We start from the raw sequence: 21160 nt of genomic DNA, 5'->3' as shown, positions 1-21160 counted from the left end.
TGTTCCTTTTCCAAAGGAACGACACTTGCGTTTTTAACAACGACGCTTTTCATTTTTGTTGTTCCTTTTCTAAAGAAACGACACTTTTAGTTTTTGCTGTTCCTTTTTCCAAAGGAACGACATTTGCGTTTTCACACTTTTTTATGTATATTTTTGCTTTCTGGTGCGCATTTCCTTTGCTGTTCCCTATACAGAACACCACTTTTTGAGTGTTTTTGCTGTTCTTTCAAAAGAGCAACACTTTGGGAGTATTTTCGAGAACAACCCTTCTTTCCTCTTGTAGGATTATTCCTAGTTCATCTCAACCACATTTTACTGATTCCCTTTTATGGCATGAAGTACACTATTTTTATGAGGACGAGAATTATGGATTCTATTGAAGCGAGTTAATATCATTCATGTTATGATCTTTAACAGGACAGCTCCTTGATAATAGCTTATTTTCAAAATGGACACAATTATTTATATACTACTTTACTGCATTGTTTTCTACTGTACATGATACTGATTGATCATCTTAATACCATGCTGGTTCCACACTTCCTAGTTATAATCTTCTCTAACTATAATAAATGAGATTATGGGTATATTTTTTTCTATTGACATGTTCAACTTCTTCCACCATCCCTGCTCTTAAGGAGTACTGAGCCTCCCTCTTTTTATCATAAAAATGTGTAATAACAACAAAATTTTGTTCGCAGATGGAGGATAGGGGGTCTCATTACGAGCCAATCTACCATGTTCATAAGGCTGTAACAGAGTGACATTCCCATTATGGCCACCACACCAAGGTTATGATCCATTGGATAGCCAAATTATCCTTGGAACAGGAAGTTTCATCACGAGCCGGCCTGATCACTTTTGCTACATCCCAGTGAATGACAGTGTGGTTATCTGGTTACCACGCCAACACACTGATCTCTTCTATAGAACAACATCGGAACTCTCCATTTATAAATTGAGGATCCTGGCTCATATGGGTTAAAAAGAAACCCTGTCGAGGCTATGGACGCCTGCTGGCAGCAGAGGCTCTGCTTATGGTATTGAAGTTATATCTTATCGTCAATTATTACTATAATACCCTTTTCTTATTCTTTCTTTTTATCAGAGAAGTTATTTCCTTAATTTTTTCCCTATTTTGAACCTTTATGCATGAGAAATTGTTTTCAGATCAATCGCATCATTTTCAGCTAGAATACCATCAACAAAGCATATTTTTATCATATTGTTGTCCTTTTTTGTTTTGCATAAACTATCATCAATCCAAAGCATCCTATCTCTTATTCATAACTATCTTTATACACTCGGCTCTCATTATAACCATAGCTCTCACTGTTCTATCATTGATATGTGTACTCTCCTTCATTTACTGTTATATTGTTCATTCCTTTGCCTTGTCGTCAGCATAACACCTCTCATACACTTTATGGTCATTGAATTCCTTTTCCAATTGGAGGGGGGAATGTATGCATTATGAGATAACATGCACTCTGCCATAACTTGTTGATTTGACAAAATATTAGTATTGCATCTATACAAAAGTTTTCCTGATTGAAATTTTTTGAATACATCTTATCTGTTGCTATTCAAAACTAACACTGTGGATTCAAGAACATTGTATGCAAAATAATGATTTGTTTACAGGAGAACAACAAGTATGGGGAGGAAACTCTATTCGCAGCATGACCACACTATTGCAACTAACAGAAGAGGCTCGAGCAACTCGCGAATGTGAACAATTGTTCAGACATGATGTGCTTGCCTGGATTCCACCTTTTGCATCACTTTCAGCACCAACTCTGCCTACATCAGCTTCAACAACTGCCAGTACATATATGTCATTCCACACTTTTCTTTTGGAGGTCAAACTTGAGGTAAAATAGCATAATTTTCTGATTTATTACGAATTTGGGAGAATTTCATGAAAATCTATTTTGAGCATTATTTATCATCCTTCATTTCACATTTTTACCACTTCCCATTTTTTAGTGGCATATCATCTTCCGGTTTGGGGGAGTGTCGTTTTCATTCATTTCTTTCTTATAACCATGTTATTCATATTCTTTATCATCCATTGCTATTCTTATTCCTTCTCAACACCTCCCTTCTTCCATATTGTTTTACACCAAGCATAGAATTCAACCGCTGGTAGCAACCACCTCTATTTGTTTTCTAGCATCACATGAGGGCATGCTAATTTTTTAGAGAGGGGGAGGAATTGCTACGCATGATGGATGTTTTCTGTTTTCTTTCTCATTTAAGGCATACAATTTCAGTGTAGAAATTGATTTCCATAATACTTTTAAAACTATGAACTCAATTTTTGTGATTTCTTGATAACACAGACGTATTATTAAAATACACAAACCCAGATAATTTCAAGTTAAATTAGTTCATAAAATTTCGGAAATCATGCACTCACCTACAGCCATTTTGTTTATATCTCATGATCCGTGCATCAAAACGATCTGATTTTTGGATCATAGAGGCATTCATATATTACAAATTTACTTGCAACATTTCAACAAAAGCTGGTTTGTAGTTTTTGGGAAAATGGTTAATGAAGGTTGCTGTCACTTATATCATATTTTGCTGCAACTTCATTGTTATGCCTTCATCAAGATTGCTAAAATTGAATATTCATTAATTAAGGAAGCATTCATTTGTTCTATCCATTTCATGCGCTAGGATGAATAAATTTTTATTGCTTGGTTAACACATGGGTTTTGTCTTTGGGTTGCATGAGGACATGCAACATATTGAGTGTGGGGGTATGTTGGGTCGTTAATATGCCATTATTATTATCACTTTTGAACGCTTATTCCACCCATTTCTACCATTCTTCATCACGTCATTTATCATAATTTATCATATAATTCTATTTTACAATGATTTATGCTCTTATGTAAAAATATTATTTATTCTCCTTTATTTCTAATAAATTGATGATTATGCATGATTTTATCAATGATAGTTTTAATAAATTGGTTGTAACATTATTCACCATTTTTAGCCTCCAAGATAATTTCCAGATTGAAGATTTGATCATTAAAAGTGCCAACTCAGAAATTCGCTGGAATAAGAAGTGACAGTTTTGCGGTTGAGATTCTGAGCAAATGAAGAAGAATTTGGAAAATCTGGAACATGGGTTTTGTCCAGAACAGACCCAATTAACTTTATTGAAGAATGGTTTGCCCAAATTCGGCTTTTACTAAGAGAACCACAGGGTTCTTTGAGCACGATGTTCTCAGATTTGTTGTTACGGCCGTCCTCCAAATCTCAGCTGCAAAGCCAAATTTGCCTTGCTCTTGCTGATCAATTGGTTGGAAACAATCCAATTTTGTAATAGAAATCATGTTGTAATTATCTTTATTGTAACTTCTCTCTTATCTCTCTCTATTTAAATGAAAACAGAGATCAGAGAGGGGGATGGAAAAATGAAGATGGAAAAATGATGGAATAATGAAGATGGAGAATTAAGGATTCAGAATTAGAGATTCAAGAATGATGATGGATTATTCATGATAGGATAAAATAGGAGGAAAAGGAAATTGTTGCATGTTGTAATTCTCAAGCTTTTGCTGTTGTAATGATTTTACAATTTGATGATTAATATATGATTTGGGAGTTGCTGTTCATTCCTTTCGTTTGAAGTAGCCCAGCAACATCCGCAGGTGGCTAAGGGCCCAACCTCTAGTGGATTGTGTTGCTGCTGTATATTATCTTTTTGGTTTATGCATGGTTTTTCTTATCAAATTTATTCAGTAATCTGGTATGTTCTATTATTTTACATCACGGTTCTGTTATATCTGATTTATGTTCAATTGAGTAATATCGTTCTCTATGACAAAAATGTTGTATTGATTCATCTTGACTTGGTAACACATTGTTGTTCTTTTAATCATTGATATAACGTTGCTGATCCTTACAGAATGTTATTGCTATTCAATTACAGCGTAACCGTGTTGTAACACTCTATTACTGAATTCATCTTAGAGATTATATTTCCTTGTGATTGTTGAATCTATTGACGTTGCTGTTCCATTACAAAATACAGTCGTATTCTCTATAAATAAGACTGATAATTGGATTACCAGATCAGATTACTATTAAGGTGTGTCGTGTGTATTTTGGTTAACTGTACATTTATATTTGATCTTAATTGTTGTTCTATATTTCATTTCTAATTAGTTTCCATTCTATTTCCATTTGCTATCTGATTTATTCTTAGAGTAAAGACTGCTATCTGATTTCTGTAGGACATGATTGTTGCATTTATTTTTGTAGATTAAGGTGGTGTTGTTTATAAGAATTAGTTGTCGTTACATTTCCTAGCTGCTGTTCCATTTCTTGTTATTCGCATTATCTTTGCTTTGGTGTGCAGAAGGTCTGATACTGTAGTGAACATTGACATATGCTGTCTAGTTCCCAATTTGATGATCTTTCTTTTGAGTGACTTTTCAATTGTATCAATCTCTAGAGGAATGAGTTATTGATACTGTATCCTCGATTGATGGTGGTTTGAGTGAATTATTTAATTACAGAGCATTTGAGTTTCTTGTTGTTTTAATTAGATTTTATTTCGAGCTTTCATTTACTTTTGGATTTTAAGCACTATACTGCAAAACATTACTCTTGAGTAAATAGCTGCCTCAGACGAAGTACACTCTTGAAATACAAAGTCGTCCCTGGGTTGACAATTAATGTGAAGGTAATTAGGAGTTAAAAAGACCCTTTTTATCATTCGGCACAAGGTAAGAAATTAAAATGGACAGAGGAATGTGCAACCAGTTTTGAGCAATTGAAGTAGTTGTTGATGAATGGTGCAGTGTTAAAGATTGCAGATATGAATAAGGAGTTTGTGGTGTGTACAAATGGCTACAAGAGAGGACTTGGTGGAGTCTTAATGCAAGAAGGACATGTAGTGTGCTATGAGTCACAACAACTAAATGAGCACGAGAAGAATTATTCGACACATGATATTGGGATGGAAATGATCATCCATGCATTGAATATGTGGAGACACTATCTTATTGGCAGGAGGTTTATATTGATGAGCGATCATAGTGGGTTGAGGTACCTATTTAGCCAATTGAATCTAAATTCCAGCCAAGTTAGATGGTTTTCCATGATCACTGAGTTTGAATTTAAGTTCAAGTACATCAAAGGAAAGGAGAACAGGGTCACAGATGCTCTTAACAAGAGAATATATGTGAATCATATAGAAACTATGAGTTCATATGGGAAAAACTTACAAGATCATATCTTATAGGCAGGTCATCAGGATGACAAGTACATGGAACTTGTACACATGTTACATTATGGTACAAGTGGTCAGGATGTAGACTATCATCTTACAACAAATGGTTTGATCAGGGTTGGGGACATGACCTATTTGTCGAATGGCTCTGAGCTCAGGAAGAATATCTTGTGAGAATTTCATACAGAACCATATTCAGGTCACCCAGGATACCAAACGACATTGACAATAGTGAAGAAGTTTTATCATTGGTTTAATCTAAAGATGGACATGGCAAAATTTATGGAAAGATGCATGGACTGCCAGTAGGTGAAAGTAGAGTGCAAGCATCCAAGTGGACTACTACAATGGATTCCAATTTCAGAGTGGAAGTGGGAGGTAATTTCCATGGACTTCATTACAAGTTTGTTGATTACATGTTAACAGTGTTGAACCCACAAACATGTCAAGGGGATCTCCCTGGTAAGAAGTCCCAATTAAACCTCAGACCATTTGGTGTAGGAGTCCCAACAGTGGGTGGTAAGGTAATTCCTTGACCACGATGTCGTAAAGAGGCAAGTAAGATAACTCTATCAGTAGCAAGGGTGTGATTGTTGCAGTGAGGCAAGAAAGATGTATGAGAGGTTCTAATACATAAGGGGGGAGCTAAGGGTGAAGGTGAGTTCCATGTTGAAATTGATTAATCCCAACTCGTCTAGGAACACACAATGAAAAAGGATATACACAGCTTCTGGTGGAGCAGTCCACTCAGATGCGGTAGTCACAACATACAAGGTAAGATAACACGTAGAGCACTAATGGTCTAGCATGAACGAGTGCAACGGTTGTTACAACAAGGTTCATGTGAAAGATCTGTCTGGTGTCCGGCAGAGCAGTTGACACGGACGAGACAACATTAGTAGAATATACAACACATTTACAAAAAGATTCATATAATTACATGTGAATAAGTTCATACACAAATACGTAACTTAAACAACATATATCATTAAGGAAACCAGAGCAGTCTAGTTACAATAACAACATATGCATGAAAATGTGTTGGCTCTTATTCTATAAAGTGTAAGTTCCAATCATACAATACATCCATGTAAACCTGCTAGCCCCATCAGTGAAACGTTACAACCACATCTGCTTGCTCCTCCAGTGGAGAAGCCAAGGCACATTACAATACTCTCCAAGCCTTCTTCAAGATAGACTTAATAGAAGCTTGACTGACCAAAAACCTCTACAATGAGTTATGAGGGACTATTTATAGAAAAAGGTGGGGTGACCCTTGACATTCCCCTTTGTGACAGTTCAACTACCCTCATGAATCTTCACCTACTCTATCATTGTTACATCCAACCATTAACACTTGACTTACACTAGACATGACTCAACATTACAATGCACATGTACTCATGTGAAACAACATGGCTTGAGAAAGCCTTGCAAGACATCACTGACACTTGGTCTGCTGTGATGAGACCAAATCTTTGATATGCTTATGATGGTGAAGGTGGTGAGATGATGCCAAGCTTGGTCGGCTGTGATGGTGTGCATGCACCTCATGGTGAAATCTTTCTGAAGCGAACTCTTTCCTTCGTTGCATCCGGTGCATTGGTTCGGCCCCTTCATCCAACTCGTCTGCTAACATGCACATGGTCTTCTTGGGTACGGTTGAATTGACAACACATTGATGCATAGTGTCTGTGCTGATCTTCAATTGTGTGATGGTATTCATGCACATCAACTGGCCGAAATACATGTTCAACCCAGTTGGACTTGCTTCTTGTCTTTGCCTTGGTGAGTGTGTTGAATGGGTTGGATTGCATGTGTGTGCTCAATGACATGCATGTTGCTGATTCTCTTACATGCGATCAACAACACTCCTCACCATGTTTGATCTGTGTTAGCTTCTGGGATGGATCCTTAACTTGTATGGGCACAATTTCATCCGTGAGTGCATGTTGCACCCATTGTTGTTCCTGTTCCTATTGTAACTCATTCGTCTTTTTGTGCAGCTTCATGTTCTTCCTGAGTTGCTGCTTCAGCACATGCAACTCCTTCTTTGTTCCATCTTCTACCTTCGTGCAATCTTCATGTCACGCCGTCACTTCATAGCCGGAGTCTCCAAATTTTCTTTCATCATCAATGGACCTGCTTGAGCTTGCAACCTTGTTCCGCCTCCGTGTTGTCAACAACCCTCCTCTTGCATTCATTGCATTTGGTATGTTTTCTTCAACTATTGTTCATGATGTTTCTTGATGTGGTGCTGCTGCTGTCATATCTTGATCTCTTTGTCTACAAACAACTTGATGTCTTCATGGGTAGGCAAGTCCATGGACACTTGATTGACTTCATCTCCAAGTGTGCTCTGAACGGTGTCTTCGTCTCTGCTCTCCTGGAAACCATTGTACCTATACTTCTGAGAGGCAGATGAACACCTGAGATACTTGGAGACATTGAAACACTCATGGCAAGCAATTTTTTAGTTGAAAATCAAAATGAACATGAGAACTAACTTGCAACATACCTCGGTGCATGATCATGAAGGTTGCTTAATTTCGGGCAGGAGGTCGGGAGACTGACTACCAAGACTACACAAGGCAAAGTCTGGGCTGCTGGGAGACTGATTGACTGATGGAACTGCACAATGCATAGTCCAGTCTAACTCCTGACTACTGGGATTGCACAATGCGCAATTCCAGTTGGGAAGGACTATTGGGTTAGGGACATATTTGAGCAATTTCTTAGGCCAAGAAGCCACTGTCTTCAAAAAATGTGCAAAGCAGTCCTGGAGGCCAATGCTTGGTAGGAATGCACAAATATGGAGAGGAAGGTGAGCCTTCCTTTCCCAAATTGTGCAATGCAACCTTGGTGAAGGCAGAGCCTAGGCCAAGGTTGGCCTGACTCGTCGATGAGAAATTGAAAACAAGTAAGCCTATGAATGCATGGTGACACTAAGTGATAACAAAAGTGATTAACAATGCATGAAAAACATGAATGGAAGAATCAACAAATAGATCAACATGCATGTGGGTGAGGTAGTTCTCCAGATGGGTGAACGTCCGTGCAAAACAATTTCATGCATGCGACATCAGTCAGATGGCAACGAAAACTAAAACAGAGCTAGGACAAGCTAGTATATATGTAAATGACAAAAAACATTCAAAGAAATCAAGCAAACAATACTCCCACAAGAGAGAACACAAAAAGCGACAGAAATGTAGCACATGGCATGGGAATTTGGCTTACCCTGAAATAGCTTAGCTGAATGTGCCAAATGCTCTTAGTTGTGATGTGGAATGTCAAAGCTACAAGGTTGATGTGAGGAATGAGCTCTGCAGCATCCGGTTGATGATTTTTTATAGCATCGAGGTTGTGACGTGCATGCCACGAATCTAGGGAAAGCGACACTTGGTGGGAGGTTTCAGAATTTCTCCTTGCATGTAACCTCCAACTGCTAAACATAGATCCTTGAAACAGGGGATGCCTTTGCATGCTACCTTGGGAGAAGCAGTCCATGCATGTAAGTCTTTTTTGCTCAGTCCTGGAGGGAACCGGTCAACTCAGTTGCACGTGCAAGAGACTGCTCGACTATTGGAGAAAAATGCGCATTTCTGGCTCAGAGCTGGGCTGGCTGCCCAGGAGATTTGCACAATTTCTATATAGAGTAGTTGACTGCTGCCCATATTTGTGCAAATTCTGGGTTGAACAACCTTGCTGGGGAATTTTGCGCAAATCTTGCTGGGAGTGTTTGTAGGGAGGATTGCGCAATCTTGGAGCCTAACAGGCCAAGAGAGGATTGCGCAATTTCTTGAGGGAAGGCTAGTTGCCCTCCAGAAATGCGTAATTTTCAAGGGGAAGCTACTCAGCCTACATCTGGACCAAGTCAGGGTGACCAGCCTGTGAGGGGAATGGATCAAGATGTGACCAACAGGTTGCCTTTATGCAAGAAGTAAACTGAAGCTTGTGAACTTGACGAAGCAGGGCAAGCTGCTGTGAAGGTTGGAAGTGAGGCTCCAAAATGAGGCTAAGGAAAAAATTTTGATGGTGGTTGTAGCCACTACAACACCTGGTGACACACTGGTAGATCTCCAACTTTCTCAATGGACATTTTTCGTGAAAAGCATGTCTAACACCTCTGGAAGTATTGTTCAATTTTCAGCTCACCTTGGTTTCACACTAACTTGACTGTAGGATGTATCATCTACCAAACCCTTGGTTGATTGACACACATTCCAAGTGAAGGCAGCACAGTTGTTTTGATTGGGGTCGAGGGGTATATAGGTGCACAAGCAGTATATTCATCAGAGTCTTAGTTTCATCTCTCGTGTTGCTCCACTGCCAGTAGGGATGGACAATACCCCGGTGGAGTCACATAGGAACACAAGCATGGCTCTGCTGCCAGCGAGCCTGGTTAGTACCCTGGCAGAGTTCTTGCATCACTTCCCTACGAAGGAAGCATTTCTCTTCTTTTGCCTTATTCATTTTTCATTTTTCATTTTTGATTTTTGATTTTTTTTTTCACTATGCATAGCACTTATTCATTACAGAGGCGGAAGAGAGATCCCAACTTATTGAGAGCAGAAGAGGTTGTTCCAGCAGAGAAGTAGTTTATTTTATCTTTGATGTTCCTATTAAGGTTTCCCCCCTTACCTGACTCTACTTGACTGAGCTGACAAGGGTTAATCCAAAAAACAATCGACTAGAGAAGGTGACACTAGTTAGCATGCAAGCGTTGTGTTTACACCAACGTTCACTTCGAACAATACGTATTTTCCTTTGACATATCATGGACTAAAAGAAACAAGCTCATCATATAGAGGCAAGATGATAGATAACCAAGTAGTGATAGCTACACAAGCCATCTTGTACTTTACCCAGCACACTTCAAGAGTCATTCATGGTTTCATGCAAAACTAACCTATGAATGAAACAATCAAACGAACTAACAATGAAAAAAGAAAATAAAGAGAAGAATGAAAAAATGAAATCAAAACAAGTAAACAAACAAGCAAGAAAACAAAGCATGTAAGCAAACAAGCATGCAAGCAAACAACTGAAACCAAAAACTACTCCTACTCCTACACTAACGGTACATGGGCGTAATCACGTGAAGTGATACTTCCAATGCAGCCACCAATGCATTGGTAGACCCATGTTGGTGAAGGCTTCATCTACGAGAAACCTTCTTGTGCGAACCAACAAGAAAGAAAGATATAACAATGAAGACAACCACACTTCGTGATTCAAAGTTCCCATGGGACATAGGTCAGTGCATGTGCATGACGGGTAGTGCACGGACTTATCATGGTGTTGTGTGACACTAAGTGCAACTTTGAAGCATAAGCACACTCTTGACTATGACATGCAAGCAAAAGAAAGAAACAAAGATAACTTGCGTCGCACATGAGTGCTTGCAATGTAAGACTCCTACAATGTATGAGTAATGGGATCGTGTAGTTCGAGTGGAGGAAGTAAAATCTGAGTGTTAGATTGATCTTGAATGCATACAAATGAGTGATGAGGATCCTTGAGTGTTTGAAAAATTTCTTGATTGGAAGAAAAACCAACCTCAGGACAGCGAGGGCCTGACATAATGATAAGCTTGGGCTGAAGTGCCTCGACGGTCTGTTGGATTTCGACTTCGTTGATAGATGTATCTTCATAGACCAGTGGCTTAGACGGATTAACAACGAGTGAATCAACATCATGATCAGATGATGAGGTGAAGAGATCACAACAACCAAGTTCAGAAAATTTAAGATGTTGGTCAGCATCCTCATGGTTTGATGAATCACATAAAGGGGTAGATGAGGAGGAAGGATGTTCACCCTCTCTGTTTTTGGTAAAAGCAGATGAAATATTAGGTGGATTTCCAATGAATGATTGGTCCTCTTCGTTGTTGGATGATGGGCTAACATACGGTGTGTCCTGTGAAATATCAACAATGGGTGCATCCATGGATGAAGACGCACATGCGAAATCATGGATGATAGGTTCACCAACGATGCTAGGAAAGAACGAAGGGGGCTTAGATGGAAGGGATCCATCCTTCGCCAAGTGTTGATGCTCAAGCTCCCACTTATACTCTTCATGAATGACAATGCATGTTGGTTGTGAAACACCAACTCCGTTAGTGGGTTGTCCGTCCATCTAGAATGGACGAACACAAGACAACATCATCCAGAGGAACACCTGGCTATGAAGATGCAGGTCATAGAAAAGAATGCATATGAGGACTTGAAGGACTCACAACCAAATTTGCACGAAAATTGAGTGAAGTGATGTTTGGAGGGTGTGAAAGATGAGCACGTGTGTGAGCATGATCCTCAACATCACTGGGCAGTGGTGGAGCTATTGAATAAGAGGAAGACGGAAAGTTAGTTGAGACAGTGCCCGCTTCCACATGAGATTGTGCAGCTCCATTAACAAAGAATGTTAAGTGAGGCTTGATCTCAAACTTTCTCTTGGGACAAGAATTTTTCTTAAAGTAGTACTTGAACTAGTCCCAAAGATAATAGAATTTCATCTGGCTCCTCAGAGCTTGAAACTGCAAGTCACGGAAGCGCTGCCAAAAATCAATAATGGATTCATGTGGAGCCCTCCGTTGGTGTAATAGTTTCCAGTCAAGATGGTTTGGAACAAAATTATAGAACGTTTCTTCAATAAGATCACAAAAGTGTTCAAATGAGTGCACGGTGTCAGCCGGTAGGCTGAGCACACAAAAATGGAGATTCACGAAGTGTGTATGTAAGAAGCAAACTAGCCTGTTCATCAGAAAAATCATCTTCCTCATGAATCATGGAAAGAAAGTTATGTAAGTGCTCAGGCCAGGCCACCTCACCTTCACCATCATACGTGTGAGTGGAGAAGAGATAGAAAAGCTTCCCTGAGATGGAGACATATTCATGATTCAAAAAACACCTCGGGGGAAGAAGAGTGCAAGACACCATGAAAGATATGTAAAGGTTCAAAACTAGAGGAGAGGACACAACTTGTCATCAGGCCCTCCTAGCGCCAGAAATGTTGATGGTGCTCCCTTGTTTGCATGAGTGGCTACCATGTATTCTGCCTCTGTAGTTGATAGTGCCACTACAGATTGTTTCTTACTCATCCAACTGACTGCACCTCCAAATGGGTTAAACACATACCCACTTGTAGATCTTCTCTGATCTAGATCTATAGCCCAGTCTACATCAACAAAGCCATGAATATCCAGCACTTTATCCAATCCTGGTCTTCCTTGGTAGCACAAACCATAATCACTAGTTCCACGCAAATACCTGAAAACCCGCTTCACTGCTGTCCAATGCTACTTTCCTAGTTTTGACATAAACCTGCTCAATACTCCCATTGCATGTGCAATGTTTGGTCTAGTACAGACCATTGCATACATCAGGCTACCGACTGCACTTGCATATGGAACATGGGACATATCCTCTTCCTCTTCATGTGTCTTGGGACACTATTCAGCAAATAACTTTACACCTACAGGAATAGGAACCTTCACCGATTTACTATCCTGCATATTAAATCTCTGCAATATTGTCTCGACATACTTCCTCTGGTTTAACTCGAGCTTCCTCTTTGCCCGATCTCTTTTAATTTCCATGCCCAAAATATAGTTTGCAGCACCAAGATCTTTCATGTCAAATTTGGAGGACAATTAGGTCTTTGAATCTTGGATAATTTCTTTGTCATTTCCAACCAGCAACATATCATCCACATACAAGACCAAATAAATAACACGGTCACCAATTAATTTAAAATACACACAATGATCTGCTTTGCTTTTGGTGAAGCCAAGTCCCCGTATAAATGTATCAAATTTCTAATACCACATCCTTGGTGACTGTTTTAACCCATACAGAGACTTATTTAACTTGCATACCAGTTCTTTCTTACCCTTCACGGCAAAGCCTTTAGGTTGCTTCATGTAGATTTCCTCTTCCAGATCCCCGTGAAGAAATGTTGTCTTCACATCCATCTGTTCTACCTCAAAATCAAAAGCAGTAGCAACAGATAAAAGTAATCTAATAGAAGTTACCTTGGCAACAAGAGAAAAAATATCACTGAAATCAATTCCTAGCACCTGGGAATAACCTTTTTCTACCAATCGAGCTTTGTATTTCTCCACCTTTCCTTCTGCATTTGTCTTCTTCTTGAACACCCATTTGCTACCAATGGGTTTACATCCAACTCACAACTCCACCAGATCCCAAGCCTCATTTCTGTGCAAAGATGCTATTTCATCAACCATGGCCTCTTTCCAGAGTTTTCCATCTTGTGAATCTACTGATTCCTCCATAGTTTTGGGATCATCATTCGTAATAGATAAAGAAAAATTTGAACAGAAAGCAGATGGACTATACCTTTCCGGCTGCCTTCTTTCTCGAACTGATCTTCTCACACCCGGAGTTTGTGGCTCTTCATCTTTTGATTCCTCCTCTGCTGTAGAGTCTGATTCTTCCTCCTGTAGCTCAAACTCTATCTTCTCAGGTTCCTTTGGTTGGACTTCATGTTTAATAACATCTTTCACCTATCTAAACACCACATCTTGGCTGTACACAACCTTCCTTGTTACTGGGTTCCAAAGCTTATAACCCTTTAAACTAGGGAAAATTTTAAGAACCCCCCCTAAATTTATAAATATAATAAATGGGCGAATATCCATGGTATATAGGAAAAATGGAAGGCGATTTTATCAATAATATAATATGTATATATAATTTTTTGGCGAATCTCTCACCAGGCATGGTGAATATTTTACTCAATTATAAAATCTTGTAAGATCTTGGCGAGTCTTTCACTAAATAATAAAACTTTGTATGGATCTAAGACGATAGAATTTCCCCTTTAAATAGTCTATGCTCACATGAATACCATGGTATTACCATGGTTCAATACCATGGGTTATCATAAACCTGGAGCTTAAAAATTACTATTAGTAACTCATAAAAATTAATAAAATTAATAGTTGATTTTTATTTTATTTTTTATTTTAACCAACCTAAAATGTTTAACCTACATTAAATTACAACATCCATTTTTACTCTTGACCAAGCCCCAAGAGGATCAAATATTTTTTCACTCTATGCTAGTTTGCATATCACGATATTTGATACCTCTGGGTTAGTAGATCCAGAGTAAAGATGGATCTATGCTGGTTTAATTCCCCCATTCCCCCATTTAAATAGGCTACATTCCAGGTGAATACCATGGGTCAATACCATGTGCCATTTTTATTTTTATTAATTCTAATATTAGGGTTAATAATGGTTTTTTGCATGGTATTAATAACAATCTAGTCCATGGTATTTGTCCCATAGTATTTTGCCCATAGGTTTCACCTAAATATAACCCATTTTTTGAGTGTTCGTAAATATAAGGTGACTTATGGAGTAAATATAAAAAGATGTTTTATTTGTTTACCATACCTCTCGTTTATTTATATTTTTATTAATTTACCATACCTCTGTTACAAATATGGTTTGGCCCATAGGATTCACTTAAATAAAACCTCTTTCTTGAGCCTTCATAAATAGAACGAGGGTTATGGACTAAATATAAAAAGAGGTTTTATTTATTTACCACACGTCTAGTTTATTTATATTTTTATTTATTTACCATACCTTTTGAGTAAGTATAAAAAGATGTTTTATTTATTTACCATACCTCCACTTTACTTATATTTTTATTTGTTTACACCAGGTGACTTATGCAGTAAATATAAAAAATGTTTTATTTATTTACCATACCTCTCATTTATTTATATTTTTATTAATTTACCATACCTCTTTTATAAATATGGTATTTGGCCCATAGGATTCACTTGAATAAAACCTATTCTTGAAAATGGGCGAATGGATTCACTTAAGTAAAACCTATTCTTGAAAATGGGCGAATGAAAGGTTGTAACTCCTAATTTCAAGGGCTAAATTTACCTTTTTTACCCTCTCCCTTAAAATAAGGTGGGCTATTTGAGGTGATTTGTAAAAATGTACTATGATACAAAATATTCGCCCACTAAAAATTTAAAACCCCTTAATTTCGCCAATGGCGAATATTCGCCCCTAAAATTATCCTTGCTTTAAACCATCCTTATACCCAATAAAGATGCACTTTTCAGATTTACTATCCAACTTGGTTTGTTTCTCCTTTGGAACATGTACATATGCATCACATCAAAATACCCTTAGATGTGAAAGAGAGGGTTTCTTACCAGTCCATAACTCTTGTGGAGTTTTATCCTCCAAGGCTAATGAAGGTGATCTGTTGACCAGGTAACATGTTGTCTCCACCGCCTCTGCCCAGAATTCTTGTCCTAACCTGGCATCACTGAGCATGCTTCTTGCCCTTTCCATCAACGTCTTGTTCATTCTTTTTGTAACTCCATTTTGCTGAGGTGTATATGGAGTAGTCTTCTGACATGCTATACCACACCTCTTGCAAAATTATTCAAATTCCTTATTGCAAAACTCTCCACCGTTATCTGTCCTTAGCACCTTTATCTTCTTCTCTATCTAGTTTTCCACTAGAGCCTTGAATTGTTTAAACCTGTTAAAGACTTCAGGTTTCTTCTTAAGGAAATATATCCATGTATTCCTTGAGAAGTCATCTATAAATGATACGTAGTACACAGACTTACCCAGTGATGGAACCTTCACAGGTCCAAACACATCACTATGCACAAGCTCTAATATATGTTTCGCCCTCTTACCAACAGAGGGGAAACTCACCCGATTCTACTTCCCATATACACAATTTTCATAGAGATCAAAATCCAGAGAGCTATTACTCATACCTTCTACCATACCTTTACCATGAAGTATTCGAAGGCCCTTCTCTCCAATATGTCCAAGCCTTTGATGCCACAGCATGGTCTTCTCTCCAGAGACCACTATATTTTCTGCTCTACTTTTAGGAACCACAGAACTGTTGCACCCATCAACAACCGTGCTACCTTGCAGCTTGTACAGAGTTCCAATCTAAACTCCCTACAAAAATACCAGTGCTCCTTGAACCATCTTGTAGGTATCCTTCTCGAACACTATTTTTACACCTGCATCATGCAACTTGCTTACAGAAATCAGATTTCTGGCTAATGCAGGAATATGCAGAACACCCGGAAGTGTTCTAACCCTTCCACCTTGCAACTTCAACTTTAATTTTTCATGACCAATGATTCTAGCCTTCCTATCATCCCCTAAGAAGATGTCACTACCATCGTATTTCTCATACTCGCAAAACCACTCTCTATGGGGAGTGAAGTGAAAGGATGCACCTGAGTCAATCAACCATGCTTCATGATCTACATGTGTACTTGAAGAAGCCAAGTACACATCCCCACCTTCATCTGAGGTGGTTTTCACCTCTGCAGAAGGAGCATAATCAGATCCATTTCCTTTATCAGGAGTTTACAGTCCCTTTTGTAGTGCCCTTCCTTTCCTCATTTCCAGCACACCACCTTTACAGGTTTTCCTGGAGATTTAGATCTCTCTCTAGATTTAGATCTCCCACTCGATGACTTATTTTTGCTTCTGTTCTGGGACCGTCCTTGTATAGATAAGGCATCACCATTCTATCTCTCCATATTTTACTGTCTCATCTCCTCCGTTAGCAAAGATGAGACTATTTCATCAAACTGCAAGGCAGTTGCATTGCTACCTATTGCAATAACCAAACTATTCCATGAATCTGGTAGAGAACACAACAAACTGATGCACTTATCTTCATCTGAAATTTTAATATCAACAGATGCTAATTGACTTACCACAGTATTAAATGCGTTCAGATGATCTATCACCAAGTCTCCATCTTTCATCCTCAGGTTATAAAGATTTTTCCGCAGGAACAATTTATTCACTAGAGAGTTAGATTGGTACAAAGTCTCTAACTTGTCCCACAAAGCCTTCGTCGTAGCTTCCCCTGATACATTCAGCAATACTGAATTTGAGAAACACAATCGTATTATGCTCTTTGCCTTCCAATCCAACTTCTTCCATTCTTCATCGGACACTCCCGTTGGTTTAGTACCCAGATCTACCACGATCCACTGATCTTTATCCACCAACAGATCGTCCATCTTGATTTTCCACAACTCAAAAATATGACCATTAAATTTCTCGATCTCTATCTTTCCACTGCTTGCCATCTTCTTTCACCACCAGAATCGATCTCACATATCTCCCACTGAACAGGGTCTACCACAGGCCCAAGCGAAACCCCTCAACAACAAAGGCGTCGTATTGAAGCCAAAACAACTCTGATACCAAATGTAGGTTTTAACCCCGTACAAAGATTATCTGCATACAAATTCTAAAAAACAGAAAATAAACAATGCGAGAGCATAACACATAAAACACATATACACAAAGATTTTCCCTTGGATCTCTAAACCGGGACTACCAGCTTGATTTTTCATTATGTTCCTTCCAATGTTATAATACATATTTATACATGCCGAAGCATCCAATACCATGGACCAGAAACCATCTCATCCAAAACCATGGACCAAAAACCATCGCTTCCAAAAACATGTGCGAAAATCATGCACAAAACCATAGGTGGGTTTCCCCAAACTAACATAGGTTCCAAAACCAAAATTTTCCGGGGCGCTGCCCTGAAACCCATAGAGTGGGGTTACTTGCACCCCTCAAACCCCCTGTGATCCGCCCGCTACACAATCGGTGCAATGAAGGGGGGGGTCCGCACCCCCTCTAACCCCCTGGTTAACTACGCAGGCTAGTTGTGAAAAGAATATAACACAACCCAATAGGACACAACTTGTCATCAAGCCCTCCTTCTAGTGCCAAAAATGTTGATGGTGTTGGACCCGCCAACATGTCAATGGGATCTCCTCGGTAAGAAGTCCCAATTAGACCTCAGATTGTTTGGTGTAGTAGTCCCAACAGTGGGTCGTAAGGTAATGCCTTGACTGTGATGTCGCACAAAGGCAAGTAAGATAACTATGTCAGTAGCAAGGGTGTGACTACTGCGGTGAGTCAAGGAAGATGTATGAGAGGTTCTAACACATAAGGGGGGAGATATGGGTGAAGGTGAGCTCCAGGTTGAAAGGGATGAATCCCAACTAGGCTAGGAACATGTTGAAGGCTCGAAAAATTAGGACTCCAACAAGGGGGATAACCACCTGGTTTGGACCTTAGGACATCTCCTTTTCCGTTTGGAATAGTGGCTCTGACTAGGGATGATGGGACCAGTTTCCAAATCTATTTATGATGTTTGTGCTAATGGGATGATGTTTTGCTTTTCTGGGTTCTATTAGGTGAATACTTATTCTAAACTTAATCTATCTTCTAACTAGCATATGAAATCTATCATAATCAAAGAAACATCTAACTTTAAAACTATCCAGGGAGTAACGTTTATGTATGTGATCTAAAATGATTTCTAAAAGTAATTGACAATAAAGATCATTCAATCAAGATAAGAAGAGAATCCATTTAATAGTGATTGTTTCGTATAAAAAGTTAGCCGAAACTATATGAGAAATATATCACATAAAGAGTCATTCACATATTCAGCATAAAGAATAAATCATCATCATACAAAAGTTCCATAATGATAACTAAGAATTTAAAATTTCATACATAAATAGCTGAAAATGATTTATTTCTTGATACACAAGTAAAAAGCATTAAGAGATAGAAGTACCATTTGTAATACGTCCTACTCATGAGCTCCAGCAATATTGATCTATCTTCAAATCACTTAACATCAACTAAGAGTACAGAAGTGCAATTTCAGTTGAAGATGCTAAACTCAAATAGAAAATAAATCTCGTTCTATTAGTTTTACCAAAACCTCCTTAGTGGGGGGCAAGATGCACGTTTTGAAGAATGTTTTTGATAAAATTTCTGGACCCCTCTCTAAATGCATGAGAGGGGTTTAAATACTAATCTATGAAACTTAAAAATATATATTACAAAAATAGATGAGGAGATTTAAACGACCTGCCTCATTTTAAGCGAAAATAAAAACAAAAAATAAAATTGTCTATGACTAGTCCTGCATCTGGTCCTTTAGATCGCAAATATTCAACATAGGTTTAAGGAGTGTCAGTTGGTCGACTTCAGCTTTCAGTTGTCTTGCAAATACGACATTGGTGAGTGCTGGCACCATTTTCTCAGTGGAAGTAATCAGGCACTTTAGGGTCATCCATTGGCTGTGCGGTTTCACTAGGTACTGCTAGTATGCCTCCCAGTTCAACCTGTTTACCTATTTAATTGCCTCTGCCCTTTCCTCCGCTGCTTGTTTCCATACTGCTTGAAGCTGTTGTGCTTTTGGAAGAAAGCCAAGGGTGGTTTCAGCTACCAAATTAGCCTTGTGTAGATTTTCATTAACACATTTGATGACACTATTCACTGCTGCTGCCGCATCCTCCGTTGCTTGTTCTACCTCTTTTAGCCGAGAATCCCATTTCGCAAATAAGATTTCTTTGTGTGATTCATCAATTTTGGGCATGTCTGCTCTTTTCCCATCTTCAGATTTCTACCAGTTTAAGAAGTCTGAAACTTTCTTAAAAATTGAATCATATTCAAGTCATAATTCCACAACTTGGTTTGTTATGTTATCGCTCATTTCACAGTGAGAATTCCACTGCGAAATCTTCTGGCATAATAGTTATTCTGTTGTAAAAGCTGGGAATTGAGGCCAAGTGCCTCTGTAACAAACTGTTCAATTTTGGGATCATATTTATGCAGTTTTGTTATGTTCTGTAATTGTTCTTCTTTATCATCTAAACTACTCTGATGTGCCAACTGCATTTGCTGAAAATCTTGCTGAAGTTTTGCCAGCTATATTTCTGCTTGTTGGTTTACACTGACCTGCTGTAACTATTGTTCCAATAAAAAAATCTTATCTTTTTTTTCATTAAGCAGCAGTTGTACCTCTACTGCCTTATCAATGGTCGCTGAAGCATATGCGCCCACGACCTGTGAGATCCTAGTGAGATTAGCCGATGGATCTGTAGATGGGTCTTTCCAAAGGACATCCAGAGGTTGATCCTCAGGAGTGAGCACAGAATCCAACTTTATGTTCTATCTTTGTCTTCTAACGACAACTTTATGTTGAGTGTTATAGAATACATCTAGAGGAGGAATTTCCTATATTCTCAATACAATCTTAGATGTGGGAGTAATGGGAATATGCTCCGTTTCCTGAGTGCTAACAACCCTTTCTATTACCATTTCTGCGGTCATCTCTTGTGGGTTTGTTGGTGGCTCTATGTTTTGTTCCTCTGTGTTGAGTATCTTATTAAAATTTTCCCATTCTTCTTCTAAATCAATTACAAGTGGATTTGCTTGGTTTGTAAGGGAAGTTGAAACTTCAGCTTGTTTTACAAATGAAGTCTACTGATTAGAATCTGTTGTGGACTGGGTTGTTCCTTTTATTGACTCTTCGCTCTTGCTGTGTTCATTTTCTAATGTTTTTTTAGATTGATTGCCAGACTTTTCTGCGGATTCATTTCCAGAACTTGTTTTGGACTTCTCTTTTGAATCTTCACTTATGCTTACACTAGGAGTAGGATCTCTTGTTGGTTCAATGAGTTGTTGGTCCAATGGGACCTTAGATAACCTCTTTTTTCTGTAATCATCAAAAGTTTGGAGACCTTCTTGGTCAAAAATAATTTGTGCCATATGTTGGACTTCTTTGAAGGTGTTTTTCTACAGGAAAGCATCATCAAAGGAATCTTTTTCATGAGTGAGAACTCTTATTTTAACCATTGTGTTAAAATCTTTTACAATACCAAAGGGATCATATTGCCTTCCAAGGAACTTGGGTAATTGTAAAGATAATACATTGGCAACTTCTTTGAAGGCATGCCCTAAGTCATGCAATGAAAAAACTCCACATGTTAAAAGAAATTGAGGCCAAATGGCCTTCCTG

Source organism: Pinus tabuliformis, chromosome 6 (assembly GCF_031772625.1).
Source record: "Pinus tabuliformis cultivar Carrire ecotype Pingquan chromosome 6, CPIR1, whole genome shotgun sequence".
Lineage (NCBI taxonomy): Eukaryota > Viridiplantae > Streptophyta > Pinopsida > Pinales > Pinaceae > Pinus > Pinus tabuliformis.
Note: the sequence above shows the minus strand (reverse complement) of the source record.